This window comes from Antechinus flavipes, chromosome 2 (genome assembly GCF_016432865.1).
Source record: "Antechinus flavipes isolate AdamAnt ecotype Samford, QLD, Australia chromosome 2, AdamAnt_v2, whole genome shotgun sequence".
Classification (NCBI taxonomy): Eukaryota; Metazoa; Chordata; class Mammalia; order Dasyuromorphia; family Dasyuridae; genus Antechinus; species Antechinus flavipes.
In genome coordinates, this window is record NC_067399.1 from 192,019,297 (window position 1) to 192,030,929 (window position 11,633).

Consider the following 11,633-nt stretch of genomic DNA (forward strand, 5'->3'; position numbering starts at 1 on the left):
ACAAACTGAGAAATGATCCTGTTTTTAGCCAAAATTCATAACATCTACTCTTTGCTGAGTGTTTATGTTTCTTTGTTAAGAAGCTCAGTCAATTTGACCAGGATAGTTAAAAGTTCTGTGTGACTCCAAACTGGGTGAACATGCCTTGAAAAGCTTATTTTATGTTGCTTCTTATTTTTCTAAAAGTTAAATAGTCTGACCAAAGCACCATTGGCTGTGGAGGTAGAAAACTGTTTCCCATGTTTCATTAGCTCTAGAAGATAAATTGTCAACAATAAATATCAAAACATTTCACAAAGTTATGGTTTTAAGAAATTTTGCTAAAGGATTTCAAACTTTTCCTTGTCTTCCAACTTTCAATGGCATAGTAGAGAACTGAATTTGTAATTACAAAATCACTGAATTTCAGAATTGTAAGAGATCTCTGAACTTATGTAACCCATTTGAACAGAATATCCTTCAATATCCCCAGGTAGTACACAGTTTACATGTAAAGATGTCCAATGAAGAAAGAGCTAATATTAATAGAAAGATTGCAGAATGACCTGTATTCTAATTCTAATTCTGCTGCTTATTACTTATGTATTCTTGAGCAAGTCATTTACTCCTTGAGCTTTAGTCTCCTAAAATGCACCAACAACAACATTTATTAAGCACCAATTATGTTCCAAGCACTGTGCTGAGCATTCAGGATACAAAGAATAGCAAAAGATAGCCCTTGCTCCTAAGGGATTAATATCATTGATTTAAAAAAAAAAAAAAAAAAAAAAAAAGAATTAGACAAGAAAACCAATAAGGTCACTTCCAGATCTAAATTGCTACTTTTACAATAGTCCATTCTAAAATAACACTAGTATTGTTTTATTTTGTTTAAATTCTGTTTCATTTTCCCATGCACTAATCATAAACCTAACTCAGCAACTTCCAACTATTGGGCTCATTTCTTCTTCCCTCTGGGTTCAACCATAGAATTATATATTTGGAGTTGGAAGAAACCCAGAGGTTATATCATTAAACCTCCTCATTTTACATTACAGAATGAGACCATGAGAAATTAAGTTCAAGAGTGACATTGGTAGTAAGTAGCAATTCTAGTTAGCTAATACTACTGATCTTTTCATTGAATCATATATAATTCTACTATCTCTTTGACAAGACAGTCCTTTGAAAACTTGAAATTAACCATTACATCCCATTCTGTCTTTCCCCTATTCAATTCTTCTCAAGCATAAACAATTTCTGGGACCTTCAATCCATCTTCTTTATTGCTATTTCCAACCCCATTATTGCCATATTAATGTGTTACACATATTACATGTTTAGGCTTCAGGGTCTTTGCAAAAGGAAAGGGTCCAATTTTATCCTAGACAAGACCCCACATATAACAACTCCCTACAAGCCAGAAAGATTAGATTGTAATACTCTTCCAGAGTTCTCCAGTATGCTAAGGGAAATAGAGTATGTCTACACTTTCTGCAAAATGCTCCATTCCCCATTGATTGTGCTACTGAAAATATAAAGAGATCATCTCTAATCCAGTTCCATTAGCCATAGTCTTGATTCACAGCAAAAGTTTTGTGCCAAACACTATGTTAAGTGCTTTAGGATGATTATTATCACATTTGATCTTCACAACAACACTAGGATGTAGGCATTGATATTAACCCCATTGGACAAATGAACAAACTGAGATAAACAGATGTTCAAATGACCAAGGTCACATTACTAGTAAATGTCTAAAACCAGATTTGAACTCAAATCTTCCTGAATCCAGATCCAGAACCCTACACTGTACCAGCTAGCTGCCCAATAAAATCTGTAATTCGTTTTATTTATCACTCAAACTTTGTACATGTCTTTATGAATATCAAAGGCCAGGAGTTTATAGTATCATAGGGTACCAAGTTCAAAAAACCTTAATGGTGATCTCATCTAAACCTCTCATTGTAGACACTTTTAAAAAAATGAAAGCCTAGAGTAATCTGCCCAAAGTTGCAAAGCTAGTAAATGGCAATCAGGATTTAAGCCCAGATGTTTTTACAGATCTAGTACTGGTTTGGGGGTTGTTGTTTTTTTTTTTTTTTTTTTTTTTGCCAGCTGTCTTAATGTATACTGTGTCCCATTAATTACTCATTCTCTTTACAAATATTTGCTTCCTCAGGCTACACTTGCTACTGTCTGCATGATCAAGCTTACCAGACAGAAGTGGACAATTCTTCTCCTTCTTTATCTTTAATTCAAAGCTCTGGATTAGAGTGAAAAGATTCTAGACAAATATATTTTTATTAGTCCTTCATACATTCCATTCCTATTTAAGTCTGTCATTCTTTTATTTTAAAACATGGTCCATTTATCTAAATTCTGTCCTCAAATAACATCTTTTTAACCAATTACTCATTTACTCTGTCAACTTTTCTTATCCTGAAACTCCTACTTTCATTCAAGAGCAATGTTAACATTTTCAGCTTTGTAATATTATTTTAATTTTTTAATTAATATTTTCCCTTCTATACCCATTCTTCTACCTCAAAAGAAACAAAAGAAAAATCCTTGAAATAATAAGCATAGTCAAGTAGAACATATCCTCATATTGTCCATGTCCAAAAATGTATCTCGTTCTATATGTTGTCATTAGTTCTTTCTCATAATGTATGTGGCATTCCCTATCATCAATGAATTCATAATCTCTTAAAGGTATCTTCTTAGTTCTTTCAAGTGATAACATTTGATCTAATATGAATCATGAGAAGTAGATAATGAATAATGTTTTCAGAAGTCTTAGGAACCTTTCTAATATCTGTTTGGTATATGCCATGAGAAAATAGAAGATTTCTGAACACTCTCCAACTTATCAAGGTTCTTCCTAAACCAAGGGTATCCAGAACTGAATGCATAACTGGCAGATGTATATCACGTAGATCAGGTAATAACTTTCAGTAATCACCAGTTACTACTACTTACTACTATCTTTCTTAATCAGTCTTAGATTTTCTTTCTTGGCAGCATAATTTCTCCCACATCATCATTCCTTGGAGCATACAAGGTTTTTCCTCCTGATCTTTTCTCCATAGGAATAATTTTCTCCCAATATTACCAATGTGGGAATAATTCTAATGGTAGTCATATAATATTATTGGTAATAATTATAATAATAACAACTCTCATTTATATAGTATGGTTTGTAAAGCATTTTAATTATGTTTTCATTTGCTTCTGACAATAGCCCTTTAAGGTTGGATTCTCTTATTCCATTTTGCAAATAAGGAAACAGGCAAATTAAATGTCTTATCCAGGATCACATAGCTAGTAAGTTTCTAAAGTAGAATTTGAACTCAGGTCTTCCTGACTTTGTGGACAACACTTTATTCACTGCACTACCTAGCTGTCTACATTTAGTGTTCCTACTTCTCTTCCTTCTCTGAGTCACATTCTTCTACTCTTCAAATAAGTTAAGAATCCTTTTCCCCCCTCCTTCAGGTATTTTTCTTGTCTTACCTCCCAAAGCATTTCAATTTTTTTCCAGGATTTCACTTTTCTCCTGCACTACCTCCCCAAGACTTTTCTCAGTGAGATTGACATTTGTGCATACATCATTGTTACTTGCCACTGGCAAAAACTCAAATACAGTGTATTATCTGCAAATCACAAAAGAATTTCCCTCATCATTGATACTTGCTGAAGATTTTCAGGCATTTTCTTCTTTTGAAAAAGTTCCAATTTGCAGGCCTGTTAGCTAGGATTTTGAGTCATTTGCCAGGGCTTCCTAAGAGAGGCTTTCTTTATAGCAGAAAATGACTCATGCTTTGTTGCATGATAAGACACTAGTCGTATTCAGCTTTTGCAGTTGTCTAGACAAGTAAAGTGACCTATTGGTGTTATATCATCATTTTTTGCTAACCGTATAATCTATTTCCCAAGATCCTCATCTGTTTACTTTCTATCTAGTTGACCTATAGTATAAACTCTGATGACAAAATCACTTCTATTGCTCCCTTCATTGATCTTTAAGTAAATGCTTTCTACCATGTTTATCTCTTCTACTTCCTAGGTTTCCTTGAATGATTTTATTTCATTGTATATTAGGAACTTCCTTCATACTATACAATGTTACAAACCTTACACTTTTATCTATCCTGTTTCTTTTGAAAAAGCACACAAGATAGAGACATGTTCTACTCATGGGTATCATCATATCACCAAAAACTCAGAGAAAATTGTATCCTTACAGTAAGATCCCTAGTTCCTCATACTTGTTGGCTAAACTTTGAATATCAAAACTTAATTCTAATATAACTTCTAGGAAAGAAGCTGTATGAGGAAATCCAAAGAAGTTCAGCAGATCTAAGAGGTGCAATGCACTAATGTCCCTTTGTCCTCAAGCTAGAAAGCTAAACTCAATTAAAAAAAAATTCACATGATTGTAAAGCAAATCAAGGCTGGACTACTGTTTACCTAATAAACTTTTGAAACACAGGGAAGTGAGTATACGCTAACCAGAATCAGTCTTATAAGAAAGCAGCTGTCCTTGTGTTAAAGGACAGGTCAATTCTCCAAGAGCCTCCACAGCTGTGAATCATAACATCTGAAGGAGTTGCAAGGCAGCCTTTGCTGACACCGGTGTTACAGACTGAGAATGAGATAAATTGAAGACAGAGGGAAGCGGAGAGGGATCAGACAATATAGTGGCCTCTCAGTCAGAGAGGTCAGAGAACAGCAATTGCTTCTCAGTCTCCTTGTATCATCATCTCACACGAGGAGATCCATTCTGCAGGTCTGGGTTGGATCTCCAGCAGCCACTGTCAGGTGCCTACCTGTAGCACAACATCCTTGTGCCATTAATTCACAGGTGTCAGAAAGTAAAATTTGTCCAAAAAATAATCCTTCACATTGGATCTAGAGTGGACCTTAAAGATCATGCAGTCCAAGTCCATAATTTTACAAAAGAGGAAACAGAGCACCCAAGAGGAAAAGTCACTCATATATCATTGGATTCATAACTAAGGAGATGAATGCTTTTAAAAGCATGGACTTTTCCATTTTTACCTTGTATCCTCAGTATCAATTTGTATCAGTGTAGCCTTTGAGTTAAAGTATATATAGATTCTCTGCTGTTTGGGCTAATGTTGATTTAATGATTAACATCAAGAAAACATATTCTCTAACAGCCAGCATTACATCATCCATACATGGAACTATTACTTACAGCAAATGGAGTAGTTTTGAATGCTGTGGATAAATTCATTTACCTTGGCAGTGTCTTTCCAGATATGTATATATAGATGATGAAATTGATGCATGCATTGCCAGAGCTAACTCAGTGTTTGAGAAACTTTGAAAGCAAGTGTATCCAAATGAAGGTCAACAAAACCATTGTATTGACATCATTGTTGTATACCTATAAAATCTGAACAATATACCAGTACCATGCCAAAACTCTTAAATTGTTTCCATTTGGATTGTCATAGGAAGATTCTGAAGATCACCTGCCAAGATAAGGTACCAGACATTGAGGTCCTTTCTCAAGCTGAATTGCCAAGCATTCAAACTCTACTGCAGAATTCACAACTCCAATGGAATGATCATGTTGTCAAATGCCAAAAGTACATTTCCCTAAAAGACTATTTTACAGAGAACTCACACACAAAGCAAATAATCATGTGGAGGTAAGAAGAAGCAATACAAAGATAATCTCAAGCCACAGGGATCTTCAAGCTTTTTAAATAGGGGGTCAGTTCACTGTCCCTCAGACTATTGAAGGGCCGGATTATAGTAAAAACAAAAACTTTGTTTTGTGGGCCTTTAAATAAAGAAACTTCATAGCCCTGGGTGAGAGGGATAAACGTCCTCAGATGCTGCATCTGGCCCACGGGCTGTATTTTGAGGACCCCTACTCTCAAGTTATCTCTGAAGAATTTTGGAATCAATTATGAGACTTTAGTGACACTAGCATAGGACTATTTAGCATGGTGTTCCTGCAAAGGTGCTTTACCTGTGAACAAAGTCAGACACATTGTAACTTGACCCCAATGTAATGATGGTATTTTGGTCCTCTTCAAGAACAAAGGACAACAACCAATCTATTATAGTGCCTTGTACATAATATATACCTGCTAATTTCTTGAGGAATTGAATCTCTTTTTGTTGAATCTTACATAATTCTCTCATTTTCCATGAGGACAATGAAGCTCAAAGAGGGCTTGTTCAAAAGTCATATTCCAGATATATTCTAGAATTGGAATTGAAACTAGGTTCTCTGACTAAAAGATTATCATTTTGCCTAATACACTCCAACATTCTGATTGCTACCTAAAAATTCCATAATTGAAGTTTAAATCTTTAGTCTTTAACTAAACATATTTTTTCCCTGATAGTTTCTAGTGAGATAAATTGAGTCTCAACAGTTATTTATACCTTAGTATAAATGAGTGTGTAGAGTTACCCAGGACAAAAAGATAGAATTCTTGGCTAGAAATTTATTTAAGCCTCTTATATTTACAGATTGCGTGATTCAGAGCAAGTTACTCCATGGCTACATGCCTTAGGCAATTATCTATGATTTATATATTAAATCATAGATAAGTTGTAACTTCTATTGGTAGGAGGAAACCTCACAATAATAATTCTCCATATGGACAAAGTTACAGATACTTAATGTTTTCATGAATGACTTTCTGAGGACAGATTTTGGTACTATGGAAAAAAATGTACGGGAGAGTCTTAGGGTCTCAGTAAGAGCAGAAGGGACACAGAAATGGGAAATTTGGGGAACAGAAGACAAATCTTTTCCATTTTCCAATTTTGCCTCAAAGAAACACCAATCCTATTTATCTCTCCCAGTGAATAGGGAGTTCAGTTTGTTCTTTCTCTGGTCTTATAATGAAGGGACTTATTCCCTCAAAACTGCTTAGTGCTATGTTTTTATATCCTTAAATAATTCAGCTCCATCCATCCATCCATCCGGGAACATAATCCAAAACTAAATGGGGGAAAGTTAATGATGCCATTACTAAGAGTTAATCAAGTATAAAACATTTAGCTGTTATTGTTGAGTCTTATTTTTTTTTACTCTTTAAGGACACATTTTTTAATTGATAAAATCATAGGACATAACCTTAGAATTCAGTTGAGACATCTTATTAGAGAATTTCAAGATTATAGATATTTAACTGATCATCTATTTCAAACCTCTTTTTGCAGATAAAGAGAGAGGGAGTAAGAAAGCAACTTCTCTGAAATTTGTAGTAAGTTAGCAGAGAAGGAATTTGAAACCCAGTTCCTTAAACTCCCAGTCTTGTGCTCTTATTTCTATGTCATGGTATATTCTATCCCTTTGAAATTATCAAAGACAGATCAGGTCTCAAAGCACTTATAATCACATATTTAGACCTAGAAGAGATCTTAGAGCTCACCTACTCTAACCCCCCCCCCCATTTTTTTTTTTTTTTTTTTTTTTTTACAAATGAGGAAACACACAAGTTGCAAATAGCAGAGCCAGGATTTCGATGTAGGTCCTTGATCCTGAATATGATACTTTCTATTATACATGTTAGAATCTTTTTTTTTGTCCTCAGTTACCTTGCAAACCAACTCTATAGGAAGATATTCTATCAAGTCCAATGTTAAAAACATCTGTCAAATATGCTATTATAGGGGGTTGAAGGTTGACCCAAGTGATTCATAACATCCCTTCCAGCTCTGAGATTCTAAGATTTTGACATGGGATAGCATTGTTTCAGAAAGGGCACTGGGAATAATGTTTCCAATCTCTTGGTTTACCTTTCCATTACTGCATCAGTCTCCTAGCTGTTATGGTGCTTGTATGGGTCTTTTGTAGAGCATCCAGGCTTTCTTCTGACCAGGGTTATAAATAATACAAAATGTGTCATGTTGACAGAATTTCACAATTGTTATGAGAAATTAATTAAACTTAAAAGCTGGCAAGCTTTAAAGGATTTGGGCGTTTAGGGTTCTGGATGAATGCCTAGCTATTAGAACATATATGAAAAAGGAAAGAAAAAAAAGGATTCCCTTAAAGAGAACTTAAGACATTTTTGAAAGAATTATAATGAAGGGATTTATTCTTTCAAAACTCCCTACAACCATGCTCTTTGTGTCTTTAAATAATTTAGCTCCATCCAGTCATCCATCCATCCCAAATACATGTATGAAGGCAAGAGGAAACTCTAACAAAACTAAACTGATGGTAAGTTTTTATCCCTGAATTATTCATAGGATACTCCATCATATCTTTTTCTTTTTCTATTTATAGTGGATTGCTTCTATTTATAGGATTTATAGGATAAATGTCAGGACCTTTTTCCCTCTCTCCAGAATGGTTAAAGATTTTAGCATTTCATCTTTATGACAAAAAAATGAATTTGTTGTTTAATTCTATTTAATCTAACAAACATTTCTAGAGCACTTACTATTATGGTGCCAAATTCTGGGGACTTTAGTTTTTTTTTTAATAAAAAAGTCTCCTTTCACAGATCTTATAATTTGGGATCTAGTTTGGGTTTGGGCCAATGGTTTATCAAGGCATGGATCACCAGGTGTGGAAATGTCATCCCTTTACACAAATAGGAAGCTTCACCTGTAACTTATAGTCTTAATAAATTTCCTTAAACACTAAGAGATTAAATGATATGGTCCTACATGGATGTCCAAGGCTGGAATTGAACTCATCTTCCTAACTTCAGTACTTGGTACCTCTCAAAGTTCAGTAGAGCTAGGAAATATGACACAAATACTATAGTAAAAAATACTACTGTAAATTAAAATGGTGTAAATGCGCTATAGAAAGCCAGAATAGGTAGCTATTACCACCAACAAATGTTGGTGGTGTTGGTGGTAACAACAAAGAAGATGATAGAAAACCTAGAAAAGCAAGTACTTGAAGTGACTTTTCAAAGATGGTTAAGAATTCAACAATGGGGAAAAGTGAGAGCATTAACAGAGTTAATAAGTGGTCAAATGGAAATAGCAAATAATCTAATTTGATTAAAATATAGATTAGAGGGTGGGTACAAATAGTGCTAAGCAATTGAGAGACAAAGGTAGAGTGGTACCAAAATATGTATTATCTGGAATATGACTAGATTGAAAAATAAAAATTGACTTCAATGGAAAGATGATTTGGAAGACCTTTTTAGGAGCTAGTTCAATAGCCCAAAGTTTTTCCATGGGAAGAGTGTTTATCATATCTAAGATCTAATATCTGTCAAGGATACTATTATATAGGCTAAAAAGCTGACTCAGACAAACTCATAAGGTCTTTTCCAATTCTTCTAATCTATGATTTCAATATGACATGGAATTGTTTCAGAAAGAGCACTAGGAAGACCATTTCCAGAACCTCTTTCTACAATGCTCTCTCTTCACTCTATTAACTTTCATCACCACGTCATAATGAAATAGTAGACTGATGGTCGTGTACATTGAGTAGAGAATATAGATACAAAAGATCATATACATGTTGGTAAAAATAAATATATCTTATTAGTAAGATTATTGGCCTATTAAATCACTGGAATGCTTTAAATAGAGTAAAATGATTTCATTATAGTATTTAGAAAAGTCTCTCATCTCTTTGTGGACAATATGGAGAAATATGCGCAAAATAATAGTTTAATGATTTTGAAACTGTTAAAAGATAGAAACTAAGGAACAATCATTAATGAATCATTGTTTATTGGGAGTTGTGGTAGTATGAGGAAAAGAGATGTCTAATGAAATTTCTCCAGAGTTCTATCCAGGAACATATATTTGACCAGACTTATAGCACTACCATAAGCTTCAGAGAGCAATATGGAAATGAATTTAGGGATGCTAGACAATCAGGTAACTCTCTTCCTTGGATCTACACAGTCCACATAGCTCACGGGACCAGTGAAAGATAAAGTCTAGTTTTGCTCCTCAAAACTGTGGCTCTATACTTAACTGCTCACTGACTCCAGCTCCTTTTTAGGCCAGAAACTACTCCATTGGGTCCAGGAGGTATATTCCTAAGAATTTCTCCATCATTTCCCCAATATTGTTTCACTTTACTGGGTTTACTGGGCTAGCTCCAGCAACTGTCAAGTATTAGAGAGAGAGAGAGAGCATGGCACAATGGATAGAAAGCAGCCTCAAAAGTAGGAAGAGTTCTAATCCTGTCTCTGATATATGTTGGCTGTGTAAAACTATGCAAGTCATTTAAGTCTTTGGTGTTCTAAGCAATATTCAGATTATAAACTGTAGAGACTACATTGAACTTGACTGTTTCCTATGCCATTTAAATCACAGTTTTTCAAAAATATCGTAAATATAGAAATTCATGTAAGAAATTATTACTATTATAAGAGCTTTAGGTTTTAGTATAAGGTATCCCCTTACCACCCCTACTTCCATCACCACCCCAAGAAATAGGAATTCACAACTACTTAATTTCAGACCAAATATTGAGAGAATGATAAAAAAAAATTTAATACTTTGTTTGTAAAATAGGCCAGGTCTTTTCTAGAATCTGAGTTCCATGTTTCATTTCGAGTATTTGTATGTAACTGGCACATTGTTGATGCTTAATAAATCCTTGTTGATTTATTAACTAAATTTTCTGAAGTTTAGACAGGAGAGAAAGGAAAGGTTGATTTGATTTGCAAGGGAAGAGAGAATACTATGTCAAGGAACTTCAGGGGAGACAAGAGATTTAAGGGATGAGAGATTTGACATCTTTCCATCTGGGTTCTTAATACACATAATCGTATGAGATACCTGTAAAAGGAATAACAAAGAAATATATAATAAAATATTCATTTTCACAACTACTCATCAAATATTTAAGTGGTGAGAAGAGACAAAATTACTTCTGAGATTACAAAGGAATGAAGAAAAGTTTTCCTAGAAGATTTTTTTGGGTGAGAAGAATCAAAAGTGCTAGTGTGCTTAAATATATTATTTACTTTCTTTTAATGTGAGTTATTATTCTAAAAGAATATTCATTTTAGTAGAATTGGGATAAAAAGAGAGACTAAGGAAAAAGTGGTTATCAGTGAAGAGAGACTCATCTCCTGCTTCTCATACTTATCATTTATGGGCCAATGGACAATCCATTTATATTTCTACATCTGTAAAAGAGATCTGAGATTTCTTTCAGCTCTTCAACTATGATGGGTACATGGATACAGCTGCATTGTAACAAAAGGAATCTTAGCTTCTATGATAATTTTTCTATATGTTCTGAAAATCCAATGCAGCCATTGGAATATAGTCTCAGTAGATGATTATAGTGTATTTCTTTCCTTCTCCCAGGAATCTTGTGTACCATGTCCTCTTCCACCATAGTAGAGGTTCCTGCATCTGTACAATGAAGAGTTGGGATGAGATGGACTCTGAGGTCTCTTTTTGCTCCACATTTATGATCCTAGGATGAGATTATTCAGAAATAGATTGGGCTGATATGTGACTTGGCAATTTTTCTTTGACCTTACTATTGCTCTGAATCACATTTGAGAGCATCAGACTAAGTGGATGATATTTAACAGAAGAGTATCTGGGTCTTACTGTGTCCTTAATAATCCCATTATAGAGATAATCAGTTACCTACTCTATTTATGCTATTTATGGTTGTTCAAAACCTCTTGGAAGTTCAAAAT